Source organism: Entelurus aequoreus, linkage group LG06 (assembly GCF_033978785.1).
Source record: "Entelurus aequoreus isolate RoL-2023_Sb linkage group LG06, RoL_Eaeq_v1.1, whole genome shotgun sequence".
Lineage (NCBI taxonomy): Eukaryota > Metazoa > Chordata > Actinopteri > Syngnathiformes > Syngnathidae > Entelurus > Entelurus aequoreus.
The window spans coordinates 37,818,112-37,836,636 of NC_084736.1; the positions used below are offsets into that span (position 1 = coordinate 37,818,112).

The 18,525-nt window shown below is 42.4% G+C and overlaps 1 protein-coding gene across 2 annotated transcripts in view; it reads right to left on the reverse strand.

Moving 5' to 3' along the window:
• Positions 1 to 18,525, reverse strand: part of acsl2 (acyl-CoA synthetase long chain family member 2) — a 111,599-nt gene that overhangs the window by 80,590 nt on the left and 12,484 nt on the right. Inside the window, exon 1 of one of the 2 annotated variants that reach the window (XM_062050685.1) lies at positions 16,478 to 16,576. The exons of the other annotated variant lie outside the window; for it this stretch is intronic. The gene's annotated coding sequence lies outside the window, so the exon portion shown is untranslated. Of the gene's footprint in view, positions 1 to 16,477; positions 16,577 to 18,525 lie in introns of those variants that run through there. 2 annotated transcript variants of the gene reach the window in all.

Consider the following 18,525-nt stretch of genomic DNA (forward strand, 5'->3'; position numbering starts at 1 on the left):
ATTCTCTGCATTTGACCCATCTCCCTTGATCACCACCCCCTGGGAGGTTGTGTATGTATGTGGGAGCGTAGGTACCTATGTATGTATGTATGTATGAATAACGGTGTGTATGTGAGTGTAAATGTGTATTTGTATGTACAATATATTTGACTCCCAGTGTGTGTGGGAGCCAGAGTACGGCCCCAGCCACCCAGAGACCTCAACCCACAAACAGCAGGTGTGGCGCCCAGGGAACCAGGGACCACCGGCCCCACGCAGCCAGGCCGGCCAGCGACAGGATACCCAGAGCCCAGCCCACCGCGCCGCCCACAAGGGCCAGCAGCAGGCCGCAGACAGACGCACCCGGCAGAGGACAAGACACAGGAGAAGCAGGGGACAGCCAGCCCTCAAGCCAGCGAGAGACCACACCCCACACGGGCAGAAAAGCGGGACGCCCCGCCCTGGGGGCGCAGAGACTCCCCGCAACCGGACGGGAAGTCCGCCTCCGCCCCACCAGCAACCGGGCCCCCACGAGCCCACCCCCCACCCCCGGAGAGCACGGCGTGGCCCGCCCCAGGCCACCCCACCCAAGTCGGCTGCCGCAGGCCTGCCCAGCACGGGGCCACGGGCACCACCCGCCCCACCCGCCGGGACCCCAACGATAGAGATGGAACAACCAGCAACCGCCCTGTCGAATTCCCCCCCTGAGGGAGGGGAAAATAAAAAATAATAATAATAAAATATATTTAAAAAATAAAAAATAAAATAATAATAATAATAATAATTATATATAAAAAAAAGAATTAAAAGAAGATCACAGACATGCTGACACACAAGGTCACTACCCCAACAGCTGGCCGACTTGCAGCACCTCGGAATACCTTGCAGCACCAAGCTACCACAATAGACGCGGGGACTAGACCCAGCAGGCCCCAACCAAGACGGGCACCCGGAAGGGATGGACGGTGGGACCCATGAAGCTCCAGACACGCAGTCCGGATGCAGTAGCCTGAGGCGCCGACCTCTACCTGACATGCAGGCCCAGAGCATACCCCCAGAAATATACATATATGTATATATATATATATTCCTACTCAGTGGCCTAGTGGTTAGAGTGTTCGCCCTGAGATCGGTAGGTTGTGAGTTCAAACCCCAGCCGAGTCATGCCAAAGACTATAAAAATGGGACCCATTACCTCCCTGCTTGACACTCAGCATAAAGGGTTGGAATTGGGGGTTAAATCACCAAAAATGATTCCCGGGCGCGGCACCGCTGCTGCCCACTGCTCCCCTCACCTCCCAGGGGGTGATCAAGGGGATGGGTCAAATGCAGAGGACACATTTCACCACACCTAGTGTGTGTGTGACAATCATTGGTACTTTAACTTTAACTTTAACTTATATATATATGTATATATATATATATATATATATATATATATATATATATATATATATATATATATATATATATATATATATATATATATATATATATATATATATATATATATATATCTTAATTAGAGGTGTTTCCTTCTGTGACGGCATGCTGGAATCACATTTGGAATCTCAAAGACAATAATGTTGAATATTCAATAACATGGCAAATTCTTGCATCCAGCACACCTTACAACAGTGGTAACAAAAGATGCAACCTATGCTTAAAAGAGAAACTGTTTATCATATACCGTCCAGAGTTGTCATCCCTCAACAAACGCAGCGAAATTGTATCAGCATGCCGTCACAGAAGGAAACACCTCCTAGGTAACACATGAGCCATTCATCCACGCCCTCACGCCTGCCTGTACCCACCCGCTCTGTGCCCTATATAAACCATGGTATGTGAATGCTTCCATTAAAATCTCCTGAGGATTGAGGAAACCCCTCATGAAACAGGCCTGTAGAGATGAAATAGTCTTGTGATTTTTTTCCCACACATACATATATATATATATATATATATATATATATATATATATATATATATATATATATATATATATATATATATATATATATATATATATATATATATATATATATATATATATACATACATACACATACATATACACACATATATATATACATATACATACACATACACACATATGCATATACAGTATACATACAGTATATATATACACATACATACATACATATGCACATTTATAAACACACACATATATGCACACACATATACATACATACACATATTTACATACCTACATCCATCCACATGCACACACACACACACACACACACACACACACACACACACACACACACACACACACACACACACACACACACACACACACACACACACACACACTCATATATATACAACAACAAATCCATACATAGGCCGGCGGGACAGCGATCAAGCCCCGCCACCCACTGCCCACTGAGAACCAGCCGATCTCCTCCCCCAAGCCCCACAGGTCCGGCCGCGCACCTCTTCCACCCAGGGACAACTCCCGACAAGCCCGCCCCAGAAGACAGCATGACGGGCATGACGGGCATGACGGGCATGACGGGCGGGAAGGGCGGCGCGGCAGGGGCGCAAGGGCATCCCAGGCCCACACCCGACAAGCCAACCAACATGACAATAGTGCAGAAAAGGTTCATGGAAGCAAAAAGTCAGGTATGTGAGTAAGAGCCCCAGGCGGTCTGCAGGTCTGAGCAGGACCACAACAACAACAGCAGCACTGAGAGCAGAAAGGCGTTCCAAACATGCCACACTCACACGTACTGTTAGTAATATTTCACAATGAAGCCAAAGCCAAAGTCAAAGTTTATTTGCTGGCATGAAAGCGAGGATCGCTGACTTGGCAGTGGCTTTGAATGGTGGAGGGACGTTAGCCGCCGGCTCGCCAGCAAGGACGCTACATTACATTTGCAGGGTGCAGCTAGAACGTATCATCAACATGCATTATCACAATGTAACGATATTATTAAAAGCTCTATCGTCGGGCAAATGTATATCATTTATATCGTATAGCGTCGATATTGCGCAATCCTAATAGGCTTTAAAAAAATACAATGTCTCCATAGTTTTAACATCTTTAATGTACAAAATGTATTTTAGTGGCGATAAAACGTTACCAATATACTGTATGTCTCGATAAATAAAAAATGCCTTCGATAAAACGTTCGATTTTTTTTTTTTTCCATCTTTGTCGGAATAAAGTGGAAGTATGGAAGCAAGGTTGGTTGGATGAACAAAGACACTCGCTCTCTGGTAACCTAGTAACGCAGGAAGTGATCACTGATCAGTGGGAGTGACGCACTAAATCAAATCAGGTAACAGTGTCTACTATCAAGTTTGGCTGCACAATCTTGTTGTCTGGCAGTTGATTCTCTGCATGGAGTGAGAAGAGAAAGTCAAAATGAAGAAATTGTGGATAAAAGAGGAAAAGTCACATGGACAGGTTTTTGGATTTTTTCCAAGGGACCGTAGTCAGACCACTGTGGTCTGTAAATGATGCAAGGCTTTGCTCACCCTTTAGAGCACAGCTCTAACTTCCTGGCACTCAACCTGCAGAAAATAAATCTTCTCAGGTTTCTCTATGTTTACATTTTCACTATTTTCTTACACATTTCTTACATATTCCTTATTTTTGCACCTTCATTTTAAGAACTTATTGTTACGTCTTCAATGTGAGTTAAGAATTTTGTTTACTTTGGTTGAGTGTTTTCCATGTTTGTGTTGACATTTCCTTGATCACAGAGGGGATTATAATCAGAGTTACATTTGATATTGGAGCCTATCTATGTTATTTATTTATTAATTGTTTTGACAATGAAATCAAATAATCTCAATGATGATGTTGATAAATTATTGGATGTTTTAGATTTCATTGTGATTGACTGATTGTTTTCAGCTGCTCACGCTCCTACTGGTGAGCCACTTCCTCCTCCTATAATTAAGAAGACAGCACAGCTGGGTGCCCTTTGTCTGTCTATCATGTTGAAGGAGTGAAAAGGTTTGTTTACCGCTTGTTGGGTTTCTTCCTTCTTCATTCATCTTCAATGAATTGTTGTAGTTGTATATATATGAAAGATGATGGTTTATTTTAAGAATGGTTCAGTACAATGCCTCACAGCACTGGGAAACAAAACATCGGTAACTGTGGGAAAAAGAACACAACTTCATCGAACTTTTCTGTGTGTGTGACGTCATTTCCTGGCGCGCAGTGAACCGGAAGAGATCACCTGACGATAGCGCGGATGAACCGGCACTACCGTATATAACCTATTGGAGGCGCATAACAACAACGGCAAGCCTCTCTTCTCATGATACACAGAAACAGCATTAATAACAATGAGATCACATTTACTCAACACCCCCCCTTGATCTCATGACCATGAAACAGTGAAACACATTAGTTTCCAAAAAAGAATAATTTGAATTTGTCAATCTTGGCTCTTGTAGTAGGTTTTGTTAAAATGTCTGCAACCATGTCTTCTGTAGGACAGTAGACTAATGAAATTTTCCCTTCAGTGAGTGCCTCACGAATGAAATTATATTTAACATCAATATGTTTGGACCTCTGTCTATTAACTGGATTTTTGCTCAACAAAAGAGCCCCTTGATTGTCTCCATGAATTGTTGTACAATCATACAAACATTTGTCCATGCCACTCAACAGTTGGGTGATATAAATACTTTCTCGTGTAGTGGTGGATAAGCCAATATATTCAGCTTCACAAGTTGACAATGCAACTGTTGGTTGTTTCTTTGATTTCCAGGATATAGCTGGACCTTGTTTTGTTAGACCGAAACAATATCCACTAGTGCTGCGTCGGTCTTCCACCGATGATGCCCAGTCTGAATCGCTAAATGCAATCAGGTTGAGGCCTTCCTCGCTTTTCTTGAAACTTAGTTCAAAGTCTTGTGTACCCTTGAGATACCTTAGCACACGTTTGGCAGCAACTAGATCCTGTGCTGTTGGCTTTGCCAATGTTTGTGATAACCTACCAACAATCCAGCTGATATCTGGTCTGGTGCAGGTCATGGCATAGATCAAACTACCAATGATTTCACGGTATTCTTTGGGGTTTACCACTTCGGTAGTGTCACACTCATTTTCATTTGTAGTGCTCAGTTCTACTTTCTGTTCAGAAGGAGTGCTTCTAGGTTTGCATTCTGACATGCCAAATCTTTCAAGCATCTTTTGTATGTACATCTTTTGATCCATTTTGATTTCATTCTGTTTCTGTTCAAAATGAATACCCAGGAAATAAGATATCTTACCTAGGTCTTTCATGTTGAATTTGGCTTTCATTGTGTCTTTGAATTGCTCAAGTGCTTCTTTGCTACTTGCAGCAATGATCAGGTCGTCCACCCAGATGATAACAATGACTGTTTCATTTTCTGTTTGTTTTCGGTAGACACAATGATCAGATAGGTTTCTTTTGAAATTGTTTTGCTCTAAATGGTCATTTAGAAGTTTGTACCAATTTCTTCCAGATTGTTTTAGGCCATAGATTGATTTCTTCAACCTAAATACTAGATTTTCACCTGTGTCCGATGTTTTCTGAAAACCTTCTGGTTGTTCTAGGTATATCTCTTCATCAATGGGGGCATGTAAATATGCCGTTTTCACATCCATCTGGTGGATGGTGAGGTCATTTTGGACAACTATTTGCATCAATGCACGCACAGAAGTAATGTCTGCGGTTGGTGCAAATGTTTCTTGATAATCTATACCTTCAGTTTGACTGTATCCTTTGGCAACATATCTAGCTTTGAAAAGCTGTCCTTTCTCTGTGTTTTCTTTGAGAGCATAAACCCACTTTCCGCCTACTGTATTTTTCCCTTTTGGTAATGTTGTTAGTTCAAATGTGTAATTTTCTTTGAGAGATGCCAACTCGTCTTTCATGGCTTTTTCCCAGCTGGCTGCCTCTGATGACATCAGGGTGTCTTTATACGTCTGTGGGACTCCACACACTGCCCTGCAACAGTGATCAATAACGTCATGGCGTTCATTGATATCAATGTTTGTTACATATTCCTCTAAGTATTTTGGAGGAACAATTCTCTCTCTCTTTGGGTAACGACCTCTTTGTTCTGTTCTAGTCTCTATGTTAGTTGTGGCATCATCTAACACCACATCTTCCTCTACTTCCAGAGTTTGTGTTTGGTTATCAACATCATTTTGAGCTACAGTTTGATTTTTGATGCTCACTGATTTTTCTGACACAGTGTCAGGTAGTTTGGTTTCATTGCTTTCACAATCTGGGATTTCCAAGTCATACGCATTTGTTTGTGTCTCTTTTTCTGCAGTGTTCTTTTTGGTGAATTTTACCAGTCTGTGTTTTGACACCTTTCTTGACTGTGGATCATAGACCAAGTATGCTGGACTATTTTTACTATAGCCCACAAATACTCCTTTCTCACACCTTGGTTCAAGTTTCTTGTGACTGTGAGTATATGCGTAACACTCCGAACCAAACACCCACATTTTTGAAATGTTGGGCTTCTTTCCAGTTAGCATGAAATATGGTGTGTTCTTTGTTCTGTCATTGTAACATCTGTTCCGAATGTGGGCGGCACTTTGAACAGCATAAGGCCATAATGTTTTTGGTAACTCTTTTTCTAGTAGCATACACCTTGCCATTTCAAACAGTGTTCGCCACTGTCTTTCAGCTGTACCGTTTTGATGAGGAGAATAAGGTGATGAGGTTTCATGTCTGATACCTTTCTCTCTCAAAAGTGTTTGAAAAACGTTTCCAGTGAACTCAGTTCCATTATCTGAGCGCATACATTTTACGTTGCCATATGGGGAAACGTCTGCAATGAACTTCTCTGTCGCAAGGGTAGTTTCACTCTTATTTTTCAAGAAGTAAACAAATACTGCCCCGGAATAATCATCAGTAAATGAGACTGAATATTTATGCCCATCTAATCCAATGGGGTCAATGGGACCGGCCAGGTCAGTGTGCACCAGCTCTAGGGGTGCACTAGCTTTGACATCAGGTAATTTGTTCCTAGTGTTAGTGAATTTTCCTTGTGTACAAATGTCACATTCTATTTTTGCATCTCCTGTAACTGTCATGCCTGTCACAACATTTTGAAGCTTCAACACATCATTCACATTGCAGTGCCCCAAGATCTCGTGCCATGTTTTCACATCACAACATAGGTTCACTTTGTCTTTTGACATCATGTCATGCACAGAATCATCATACAGTTTTTGATGGTTTACCGTTTTGAGGTAGTACAGTCTCTCGTGTACTTCTATCTTGAAGGTGTTTCCTTCTTTCGTGATGAGCCGGTTTTGTCCTTCTCCGAAGATCACTTGAGCTCCATTAGTCGTGGCTGCTTTCACCGACATGAAGTCTTGTGGGTAGGTTGGGATGAACAAGGCGTTCTTCAGTGTGACGGGGACGCTTCTCCCCTCTGTGTTGCGTAGAAGAACCACTGCATCGCCTCTCTTCAGCGCCACATTGTTCTTCCTTGTTCCATCGGCCAACTCCATGTAGTGTTTGTTTGGGTTAAAAGTCTCATCAAATTGTGTGAATTTGCTCTTCTCAGTGATTATGTGTGACGTCGCCCCACAGTCCACCATCAGTCCATTTTGTTTGATGCCGTCTGGAAGCACCAAATGACTGGCTTGGAACACAAAGGAGGTGCCAATTTCCTTTGAATCTTCTTCTTTCTCCATAGTTTGTTTAGCAGAGTCAGGCTTGGTTTTTCTTCTGCACGTCGCGTCTGTATGTGTTGTGCTTCGGTGGTAGTTGCACCACTTTGGTGTTGTTTTGTGGGGACAATTTTTCGCAAAATGTCCACGATTCCCACATCCATAACAGGTCGCTGACGCTATGTCCACTTTCATTACATTGTCTGATTTTGGTTTGTGTTCAAATTTCTCTGTCTCTTCGTAGCTTCGTAGTTTGCTCTTGAACTCCACAAAAGTCACTTCATTGTTGCTCTGTGTCATGTGAATGACGAATGGTTTGTATGGTTCCGGTAGGCCCCGCAGAACCATAGCAATGCTCAACTCATCGCATATTACTTGCTTTGTATTTCTTAAAGCAGTCACTATCTTTTCAGCTCTAATGATGTAGTCTGTAATAGTTTCTTCTGAGTCTTTCTTCAGGGAACACAATTCGTTGTACAGGGAAATAATTCTTGGCTTACCATCACTGGCATAATGGCGCCGTAAAATTTGTAGTGCTTTGCGACCATCGTCAGCAGCGTCTCTCATCACCAACGACAGACTTTTGTCGTCTAGGAATTGGATTAGCTCTGCAAAGCATTCTGCATTCTTCTCTGGGTCCACCTCACCAGAGGAAAGTATTGTGTCCTTTAAACGTTCAAGTCTCATGTGACCAAGAAATTTTACTTCCCAAAGTTCGTAGTTGTCCTCGTCTCCATCGAAGATCAGGCGCTGCCATCTTCCTCCCGTTGCACGTCTGGGCCCATAACCTGTTGGGTTTCTTCCTTCTTCATTCATCTTCAATGAATACTCCAGTTGTATATATATGAAAGATGATGGTTTATTTTAAGAATGGTTCAGTACAATGCCTCACAGCACCGGGAAACAAAACATCGGTAACTGTGGGAAAAAGAACACAACTCCATCGAACTTTTCTGTGTGTGTGACGTCATTTCCTGGCGCGCAGTGAACCGGAAGAGATCACCTGACGATAGCGCGGATGAACCGGCACTACCGTATATAACCTATTGGAGGCGCATAACAACAACGGCAAGCCTCTCTTCTCATGATACACAGAAACAGCATTAATAACAATGAGATCACATTTACTCAACACCGCTAAACAAGTTATTTTGAAGCCACGCTAAACAAGTTATTTTGAAGCCACGCTAAATAAGTTATTTTGATTATGTTGAAAGTCAACCACGGAGAATATTTTTTGTTTGTGAAAATAAATTATGATCATTTGGAATCTCGACATATCTCCGCGAATGCTTATTAAGGAATTTAGTGAGTCAAACACCTCCTCCTCAAGACTACTCTGCATTACTTTATTTTTATTTTTTCGAACTTTTTGAATGCAAGAGTAGCCGCTACAAGTAAACAAACTTCACTGAAGACCCGAAGGACCAACCACGATCGCTTTGCACCGAGGACCGAAAGCAGGCGGCGGGCCGTGAGTAAAATCAGCTGATGACGTCATGAATGAATGAACGCCCCGCTGCGCTGTATGGAATCATTCAAACGCAATGGAAAGGAAAGTTGCAGATTGTGGATGTGAAATGCAATAAAACAGGATGTTGGAAGGACATTTAAGAATTAAATAAGTGGACATTAAATTGAGCTGTGTGATTATCTGGAATATATGTCTGGCACACCTGAGACGGCAGCTGAACATGAGGACATGCTGAGAACGCGCATTGCTTCGCACAGAGGCAGACTGGGCGCGTGCACGAGGAGGCTAAATGAAATAAACACTTTGATGACTGATGTTAGAAATGCTGATAAAGTCAATGATGCATTTGAAGTATTTAAAGGAGCTGTGGATGAATTTAAAAACGCTCACAAATCTGTGCAATAATTCTTATCAGAAGAGGAAAAGGAAAATGATTATTATGACTGGTATGAACCCAGAATAATAAATTTGAATTATTTCATGAAAGATGTTGAAACATGGAAAAGAGAAATTGCACAATCAAAAGTTGGACCACTGGACAGCATATCAAATGTATCTCACGAATCAAAGTCTGCCACTGGATCAAATGCCTCCAGATATTCCTCAGTATCCTCAGAATTAAAAAAGGCCAATACAGAACAAGCTGCTACAATGGCTCGAGCTGCTGCACTGAAGGAAAAACACACCTTGCAACTGGAGGAAACAAAGTTTAAAGCAAAGATGGAGCAAATGGAGTTGGAAGCAGACCTCGCAGCATCAACTGCTAAAATACAAATCCTTCAAAGTGATTTAATTCATAAAAGCCATGAGGTGGCTGAGGAACCTCCAGGTGATGGCATGACTGAGTATTATGATTCTCACCATGAAAGAGAAACTATGGAGAGCAATGTGGACTTTATAGTGTATATAGTGCAATACCCAAAACCCCACTTCACCAAACCATCTTAAGTCTCCACAGACCTCTACTAAAAAGGTTCACCAACACATCAGAAGATCTAAATAAACCTCAAAACAAAAACACAACTGAAAAACACAAGACCCAGAGTGTAAATCAAACTCAAATAACAAATCACTCTGCACAAGATAATGTGGTTATTAATGCTGCTCATGATAACTTGGAAATGGTTATTCAAAGACAAAGTGACATCGCAAAACTCATTGTCTCACAGCAAAAACTGTCTCTACTACCAGCAAGAGAGATTTCGGTGTTTGATGGTAACCCACTGGCAAATCAGTCTTTTATCCATGCATTTGAACACTTGATTGAAGACAAGACTGATAATGATCAAGACCGACTCTACTACCTTGAGCAGTTTACCTCTGGTTTGCCAAGAGACTTGGTTCGCAGCTGTTTGCACATGGAAGCCAGTAGGGGCAATAATGAAGCAAGGCGCCTCTTAAAAGAACACTTTGGAAATGAGATGAAAATATCGGGAGCTTACTTGAAAAAAGCCTTGAATTGGACAGCGATTAAAGCTGAGGATGGGAAAATGCAGCATGCATATGCACTGTATTTGAGAGAATGCTATAATGTAATGCAAGATTTACAGTATTTGGAGGAACTTGATATCCCATCGAACCTAAGGTTAATTACATCCAAACTACCCTACAAACTCAGAGAAAGGTGGCGAAGCACAGCTTATGAGACACAACAGAGAACTGGCAGGAGAATCAGATTTAACAACTTTGTGGATTTTGTGGAAAAGCATGCCAAGATGCTTTTGGATCCGTTGTTTGGAGACATTCAGGACCAAATAACAACGAAAAGGCCTCTCTCCAACTAAAATCAATCAGCCAAAGAAGAAGCAGCTTTGCTACTTCAGTAGCTGTGAATACAGAGCCAGCAGGATGCACTGTAAAACAATCATCTGTTCCACAACAACCTGCTCAAACCACACCCAGTGGTATCATCCCTTTATGTGGATATTGTCATGGCAAACATGCTCTGATTGACTGCTCACTATTCAAAACACAGTCACATGACAAAAGGCTTGAATTTTTAAGAAGACAAGGATATTGTTTTGGTTGCCTACTAAAAGGTCATTTAAGCAAAAATTGTAAAAGAAGATTAATGTGTCAGGTTTGCAAAATGAAACATCTTACTGTACTTCATATTTCAAGTGAAAAGGGCCCAAGGCAGGAAACTCAAGCAAAGCCCACTGCAGAGACAGAAGAAACCCCTATAAGCAGTGCTCTTGTTTCAGCCGGTGATGCAACCGGGGCCGGGAAAGACTGTGCACTTGCAATCGTGCCAGTCAGAGTTAAGGCCGGAAAAGGGAACAGGTATGTTCAGACCTATGCCTTTCTCGATCCAGGCAGCACGGCAACATTTTGCACTGAGAATCTCATGGATCAACTGAATGTGAAAGGACGCAAAACAGAAATTATTTTGCGAACAATGGGACAGGAAAACCCTGCGAAGACCTATGAGGTCAGAGGACTGGAGGTTGGAGACTTGGAAGGGTTCACATATCTGGACCTGCCGAAAGTGTACACACAGAGCAAGATACCTGTCTCAAAGAAAAACATCATCACAAAGGCTGACTTGAAGAGGTGGCCATATCTTGGTGGCATTGACTTAAAGGAAATTGAGGCAGACGTTGAACTTCTTATTGGGACTGATGTTCCTCGGGCAATGGAGCCGTGGAATATAATAAACAGTCAAAAGAATGGACCATATGCAGTCCAAACCATACTGGGATGGGTGGTAACTGGACCACTCAGTTGCAGTGCTACAGAACATGCTGGGCCCATTGCAGTGTCAACTAACATAATCTCAGTAATTGAGCTGAAGGACCTCCTCATCAGACAATATAACCAGGATTTCTCTGAAAACATATATGAGGAGAAAAATTAGATGTCAGTTGAGGATAAATGTTCTATGGAGATCGCCTCAAGTTCAGTCTTTCTTAAAGATGGTCACGATCCTCTGCCACTGCCTTTCCGGGATAAATACAAAGTCACACCTCAGGATAAGTTCAGAGAGAAAGAAAGACATCGGCATTCCTTCTCTTCTTCCAAAAAAAGCCATGGTAAAGAAAAGGTCAAGAAGGACAAAGGTGACAAACGTGACAAAACGGAGGAACTCAGAGACCTGTACGGTCGGAGGGGAAACTTACCTTTTAACCAAGAGCCAATGTCAGCGATCAGTGTCCTGTACTCCAATTCCCGTCCCTCTCCGATACACCCGACCACAGCGGAGTCGTCAGAGTATTTCTGCAGGTGGCAGGACCTGGAACTATACTGGAAGTCTGAGGTGTACAGGGTGAACAGGAAAGGAGACAGGACGGTCCCCTGTGGAGCACCTACACCACTGACCACAGTATCCGACACGGAGCTCCCCAGTCGCACAAACTGGGGCCTGTCAGACAAGTAATCAGTGATCCAGGAGACAATGGATGAACTGACACCCATCCTGAGCAACTTGTCACTCATCAGAATTGGCTGAATGGTGTTAAAGGCACTGGAGAAATCAAAAAACATGATCCTCACAGTGCCCTTCCCACCATCCAGGTGAGAGTGAGCATGATGCAGCAGGTAGATAACAGCATCGTCCACTCCTACATGGGGCTGATATGCAAACTGTAGAGGATCCAGGGAAGGAGCCACCAGTGGCCTCAGCTGATCCAGCACAAGTCTCTCGAGGACCTTCATGACCTGGGACGTCAGGGCAACAGGTCTGAAGTCATTTGAGCTCGATGGGATGGGCTTCTTGGGCACCGGCACTATGCAGGATGTTTTCCATAGCACTGGTATCCGTTCTAGCTTCAGACTCAGGTTGAAGATGAAGTGCAGGAACCCAGTTAGCTGAGCAGCGCAAGTCTTCAGGACCCAGGGGTTGACTCGGTCAGGGCCTGCTGACTTAGCTGGATTGACTTTCTCCAGCTGCCGTCTTACAAGTCCAGGTGTCAGACACACCGGGCTGGCTTTCTCAGTGGGGGTGGATGTGGGGGAGGGGAGACGGGGAAAAAAACGGCTGTGGCAGGTAAAAGAGAAGGAGGGGGAGGTGGAGGTGTGAGAACAGGAGTAGTGGGGGGAGGGCCAGTAAGGGGTGCGTTGCTAAATCTGTTGAAAAACAAATTCAGCTCGTTGGCTCTATCTGCACCCCCATCCAGCAGTTTGGCTTTATTGTTGAAGCCTGTGATGGCCTTCATACCTTTCCAAACCTCAAGAGTGTTGTTTTGTTGGAGTTTAGCTCCAAGCTTCCTTCTATAGGCATCTTTCTCTTCTTGAAGATTAACTCTGAGCTGCCACTGAATCCTCTTCAACTCGTCCCGATCACCGGATCTGAAGGCTCGCTTCTTTTTATTTAGCAGCACCTTTAGCTGGCTGGTGATCCAGGGCTTGTTATTTGGGTAACAGTGGACAGTTTTTGTCGGGATGATGGAGTCCTCAGAAATTGATGTACTCAGTGATGCAGTCTGTGATTTTGTTGATATCTGTCCCGTGAGGCTTACACAGTACTTCCCAGTCTGTAGTCTCAAAGCAGTCTTGTAAGGCTATGCCAGCCTCAATGCTTCTCATTTGCACTGATTTAGTTTAGATGGGCTGCCTCCTCACAGCAGGAACGTAATGAGGTGTTAAAAGCACCAGATTATGATCAGACCGTCCCAAGGGGGGCAGGGCAGTGGCGCTGTATGCATCTTTTGAATTAGCATACAGTAGGTCCAGAGTTTTATTTTCCCGTGTTGCACAGTGTACATATTGATGGAAAGTGGATAAAATAGAGTCCAGAGAAACATGATTAAAGTCACCCGAAATGAGAATGAGGGCATCTGGATGTTTGGTCTGTTGCTTAGCAACAGCGGCGTGAATGGTTCACAAGCAGCAGTTTCGTCAGCAGAAGGAGGAACATACACTCCGATGAAGATTACAGAAGTAAATTCCCTTGGCAAATAATATGGCCGAATTCCAACAGCCAGAAGTTCAATGTCCGGCGTACAAACACACTCCTTTACAGTAATATGAGCAAGATTACACCACCTCTCGTTCACAAAGATGGCAATCTAACGCGTTATTTTTTATATTCAGTAACTCAGTTACCGTTACTACATGATGCGTTACTGCGTTATTTTACGTTATTTTTAATGTAGTATCGGCTAGAAACAGAAGATCTGAGTGTGTTTTATTGGAGTGCCGTGGTGTCGTCCTTCTGTGTCACAAGGAAAAGAAAAGGCGTGCTTTGTGTGGGTGGGAGCCGGGCGGGGGCTCAGACCGTAGTTGAGGGGCGCAGGAGAGACATTCCTCTAGGGCCTATGTACTTTGGGGCTAACAACCTTCACTTTACCCGGAAGTGGGTCTTTACAGCTGAGAGTGAATGACGAGACCGGCGGTTTGTTGCAACTTTGTGACTTTATTGGACGCAGCCATCCACCAAACTAGAGCACCTGCATGCACTCACTGTTGCCACTCCCTCACCTCTTTCGCCCACTCACTCACTGACGTCACTCACCTCATATGCTGTCATATCTTAAAGGGCCACACACACACACACACACACACACACACACACACACACACACACACACACACACACACACACACACACATACGCTACTCTCATAACAACTAACAAGACATCATGGCGAAGCCAGAAGTCGAGTTTCTTAACATGGAGATATTCTCAATACTTTTCTTTTGTCGAGCACAAAGAAAATTAAATTTTAGTTAAATGTAAGTTGTGTCCTGGATCAAAGATCCTATCTACTTAAAGTTAAAGTTAAAGTGCCATTATGTTGCTATTTAAAATAGTTTTGTCAATTTGTTCTGGCCTGAAATAAATTGGCCCTTTCAAACATATCTTTGTCTTTGTGTGTTGTATGTAGACTTTTGATCGATTGATTGAAACTTTTATTAGTAGATTGCACAGTGAAGTACATATTCCGTACAATTGACCACTAAATGGTAACACCAGAATAAGTTTTTCAACTTTTTTAAGTCGGGGTCCACTTAAATTGATTCATGACACAGATATATACTATCAGATATATACTATCATCATAATACAGTCATCACACAAGATAATCACATTGAATTATTTACATTATTTACAATCCGGGGTGTGGGATGTGGAGGGCGGGGGGTTGAGGGGTATCTACATTTGATTATTTACATTTGAATATTAACAATCCGGAGAGGGTGTTAGTTTAGGGTTGAAGTTGCCTGGAGGTGTACTTTTATTGCGGTTTTGAAGGAGGATAGAGATGCCCTTTCTTTTACACCTGTTGGGAGCGCATTCCACATTGATGTGGCATAAAAAGAGAATGAGTTAAGACCTTTGACTAAGGTCAACCCTTGACTAACACCCTCCCCCTTCCACATCCCACCTCCCCGGATTGTAAATAACCAAATGTAAATAATCAAATGTATTTGCAATGCATATACTTGTTCTTATGCTATCTGAACTCACTATGTTCTCTGCTCGCTGTACATATCCTACCAAGTCAGACCTACACTGTTTCAATGCCCATTTCTCTGATGATGCAATTGTTGATGACTGAAGTGCTGTTATCAACCAAACCCTCCTCATCCCACCCCCCGGATTGTAAATAATGTAAATAATTCAATGTATATACTCTGATGATTAACTTGTGTGATGACTGTATTATGATGATAGTATATATTTGTACCATGAATTGATTACATGGACCCCGACTTAAACAAGTTGAAAAACTTATTCGGGTGTTACCATTTATTGGTCAATTGTACGGAATATGTACTGCACTGTGCAATCTACTAATAAAATTTTCAATCAATCCATCAATCAAAAAGGACAACCTAAAATCATCAGCCCGGAGGTTGGGTCTTGGGCACAGTTGGGTGTTCCAACAGGACAATGACCCCAAACACACGTCAAAAGTGGTAAAGGAATGGCTAAATCAGGCTAGAATGAAGGTTTTAGAATGGCCTTCCCACAGTCCTGACTGAAACGTGTGGACAATGCTGAAGAAACAAGTCCATGTCAGAAAACCAACACATTTAGCTGAACTGCAGCAATTTTGTCAAGAGGAGTGGTCAAAAATTCAAGCAGAAGCTTGCCAGAAGCTTGTGGATGGCTACCAAAAGCGCCTTATTGCAGTGAAACTTGCCAAGGGACATGTAAGCAAATATTAACATTGCTGTATGTATACTTTTGACCCAGCAGATTTGCTCACATTTTCAGTAGACCCATAATAAATTCATAAAAGAAGCAAACTTCATGAATGTTTTTTGTGACCAACAAGTATGTGCTCCAATCACTCTATCACAAAAAAGTAAGAGTTGTATAAAGTATTGGAAACTCAAGACAGCCATGACACGATGTTCTTTACAAGTGTATGTACACTTTTGACCACGACTGTATACCAGAAGTTACACAAAGTAAGGAGACTTACATTCCAAGTGCTCATCCAGCATTCCAGAAGGTATCTCCACACTCCGACCAACAAGATCTAAGCAGGTAATGATTGTGAGGGTGACATGAAGACTGAAGCTGCACAGTAGCTGACTGACAATGAGGGCAATCCTGGGGAATTCCTCCCTCTGACCCAGAAAACTCCAGGAGGTGACATCAGGGGGTCCATGGGGGAGGCAAGGTTTTGTAACAAAGCTGCAGCAATTAACACTTGAATGTTTCCACCAGGATGAGGCAGTAAAATACATGGACACACGGGAATTCTCCAACTGTTACTCACGAATGAAGATGAAAAAAACAGACATGGTCAAGTTTGTCTTCAGAAGCAAGAAAGTAGATTGTCAAAGTGGAAAGTGCATGAAGAGAATATGTTTCACTTGTTGGAATGCAGGATCACCATTTAAGTGTTTGATACCGCTCCATGTACAAAAGCAGTGAGGTTGTCACGTTGTTTAAATGGTAAATAAAAAGAGAATACAATGATTTGCAAATCCTTTTCAACTTATATTCAATTGAATAGACTGCTATGACAAGATATTTCATGTTCACACTGAGAAACTTTGTTTTTTTGTTTTTATTTTTTTGCAAATAATCATGAACTTAGGATTTAATGGCAGCAACACATTGCAAAAAAGTAGTCAGAGGGGTATTTTTTTTTACCACTGTGTTACATGGCCTTTCCTTTTAACAACACTCAGAGACACATTTTTGAAGTGGAATTATTTCCCATTCTTGCTTGATGTACAGCTTAAGTTGTTCAACAGTCTCCCTTCTGCTATTTTAGCCTTCATATTGCACCACACATTTTCAATGGGAGACAGGTCTGGACTACAGGCAGGCCAGTCTAGTACCTGCACTCTTTTACTATGGTGCCACGCTGTTGTAACACGTGGCTTGGCATTGTCTTGCTGAAATAAGCAGGGGCGTCCATGATAACAACATATGTTGCTCCAAAACCTGTATGTACCTTTCAGCATTAATGGTGCCTTCGCAGATGTGTAAGTTACCCATGCCTTGGGCACTAATACACCCCCATACCATCACAGATGCTGACTTTTACACTTTGCGCCTAGAACAATCCGGAAGGTTATTTTCCTCTTTGGTCCACAGATTCCAAAAACAATTTGAAATGTGGACTTGTCAGACCACACAACACTTTTTCACTTTGCATCAGTCCATCTTAGATGAGCTCGGGCCCAGCGAAGCGTTTCTGGGTGTTGTTGATAAATGGCTTTGGCTTTGCATAGTAGAGTTTTAACTTGCACTTACAGATGTAGCGACCAACTGTAGTTACTGAAAGTGGTTTTCTGAAGTGTTCCTGAGCCCATGTGGTGATATCCTTTACACACTGATGACGCTTTTTGATGCAGTACCGCCTGAGGGATCCAAGGTCGCGGGCATTGCTGCTTACGTGCAGTGATTTCTCCAGATTCTCTGAAGCTTTTGATGATATTACGGAGCGTAGATGGTGAAATCCTTAAATTCATTGCAATAGCTGGTTGAGAAATGTTGTTCTTAAACAATTTGCTCAGGCATTTGTTGACAAAGTGGTGACCCTCGCCCCATCCTTGTTTGTGAATGACTGAGCATTTCATGGAAGCTGCTTTTATACCCAATCATGGCACCCACCTGTTCCCAATTAGCCTGTTCACCTGTGGGATGTTCCAAATACGTCTTTGATGAGCATTCCTCAACTTTCTCAGTCTTTTTTGCCACTTGTGCCAGCTTTTTTTAAACATGTTGCAGGCATCAAATTCCAAATGAGCTAATATTTGCAAAAAATAACAAAGTTTACCAGTTGGAACATTAAATATCTTGTCTTTGCAGTCTATTCAAAGAATATAAGTTGAAAAGTATTAGCAAATCATTGTATTGTCTTTTTATTTACCATTTACACAACGTGACAACTTCACAGCTTTTGGCTTTTGTAGATAAATAGTGACACTTTTATGACCTGTGGAAAAGAAGAACCAGGAGAAAAATATATTAAATGTGAATATTTGTATTTAAAATGTAACCTAACTCTGA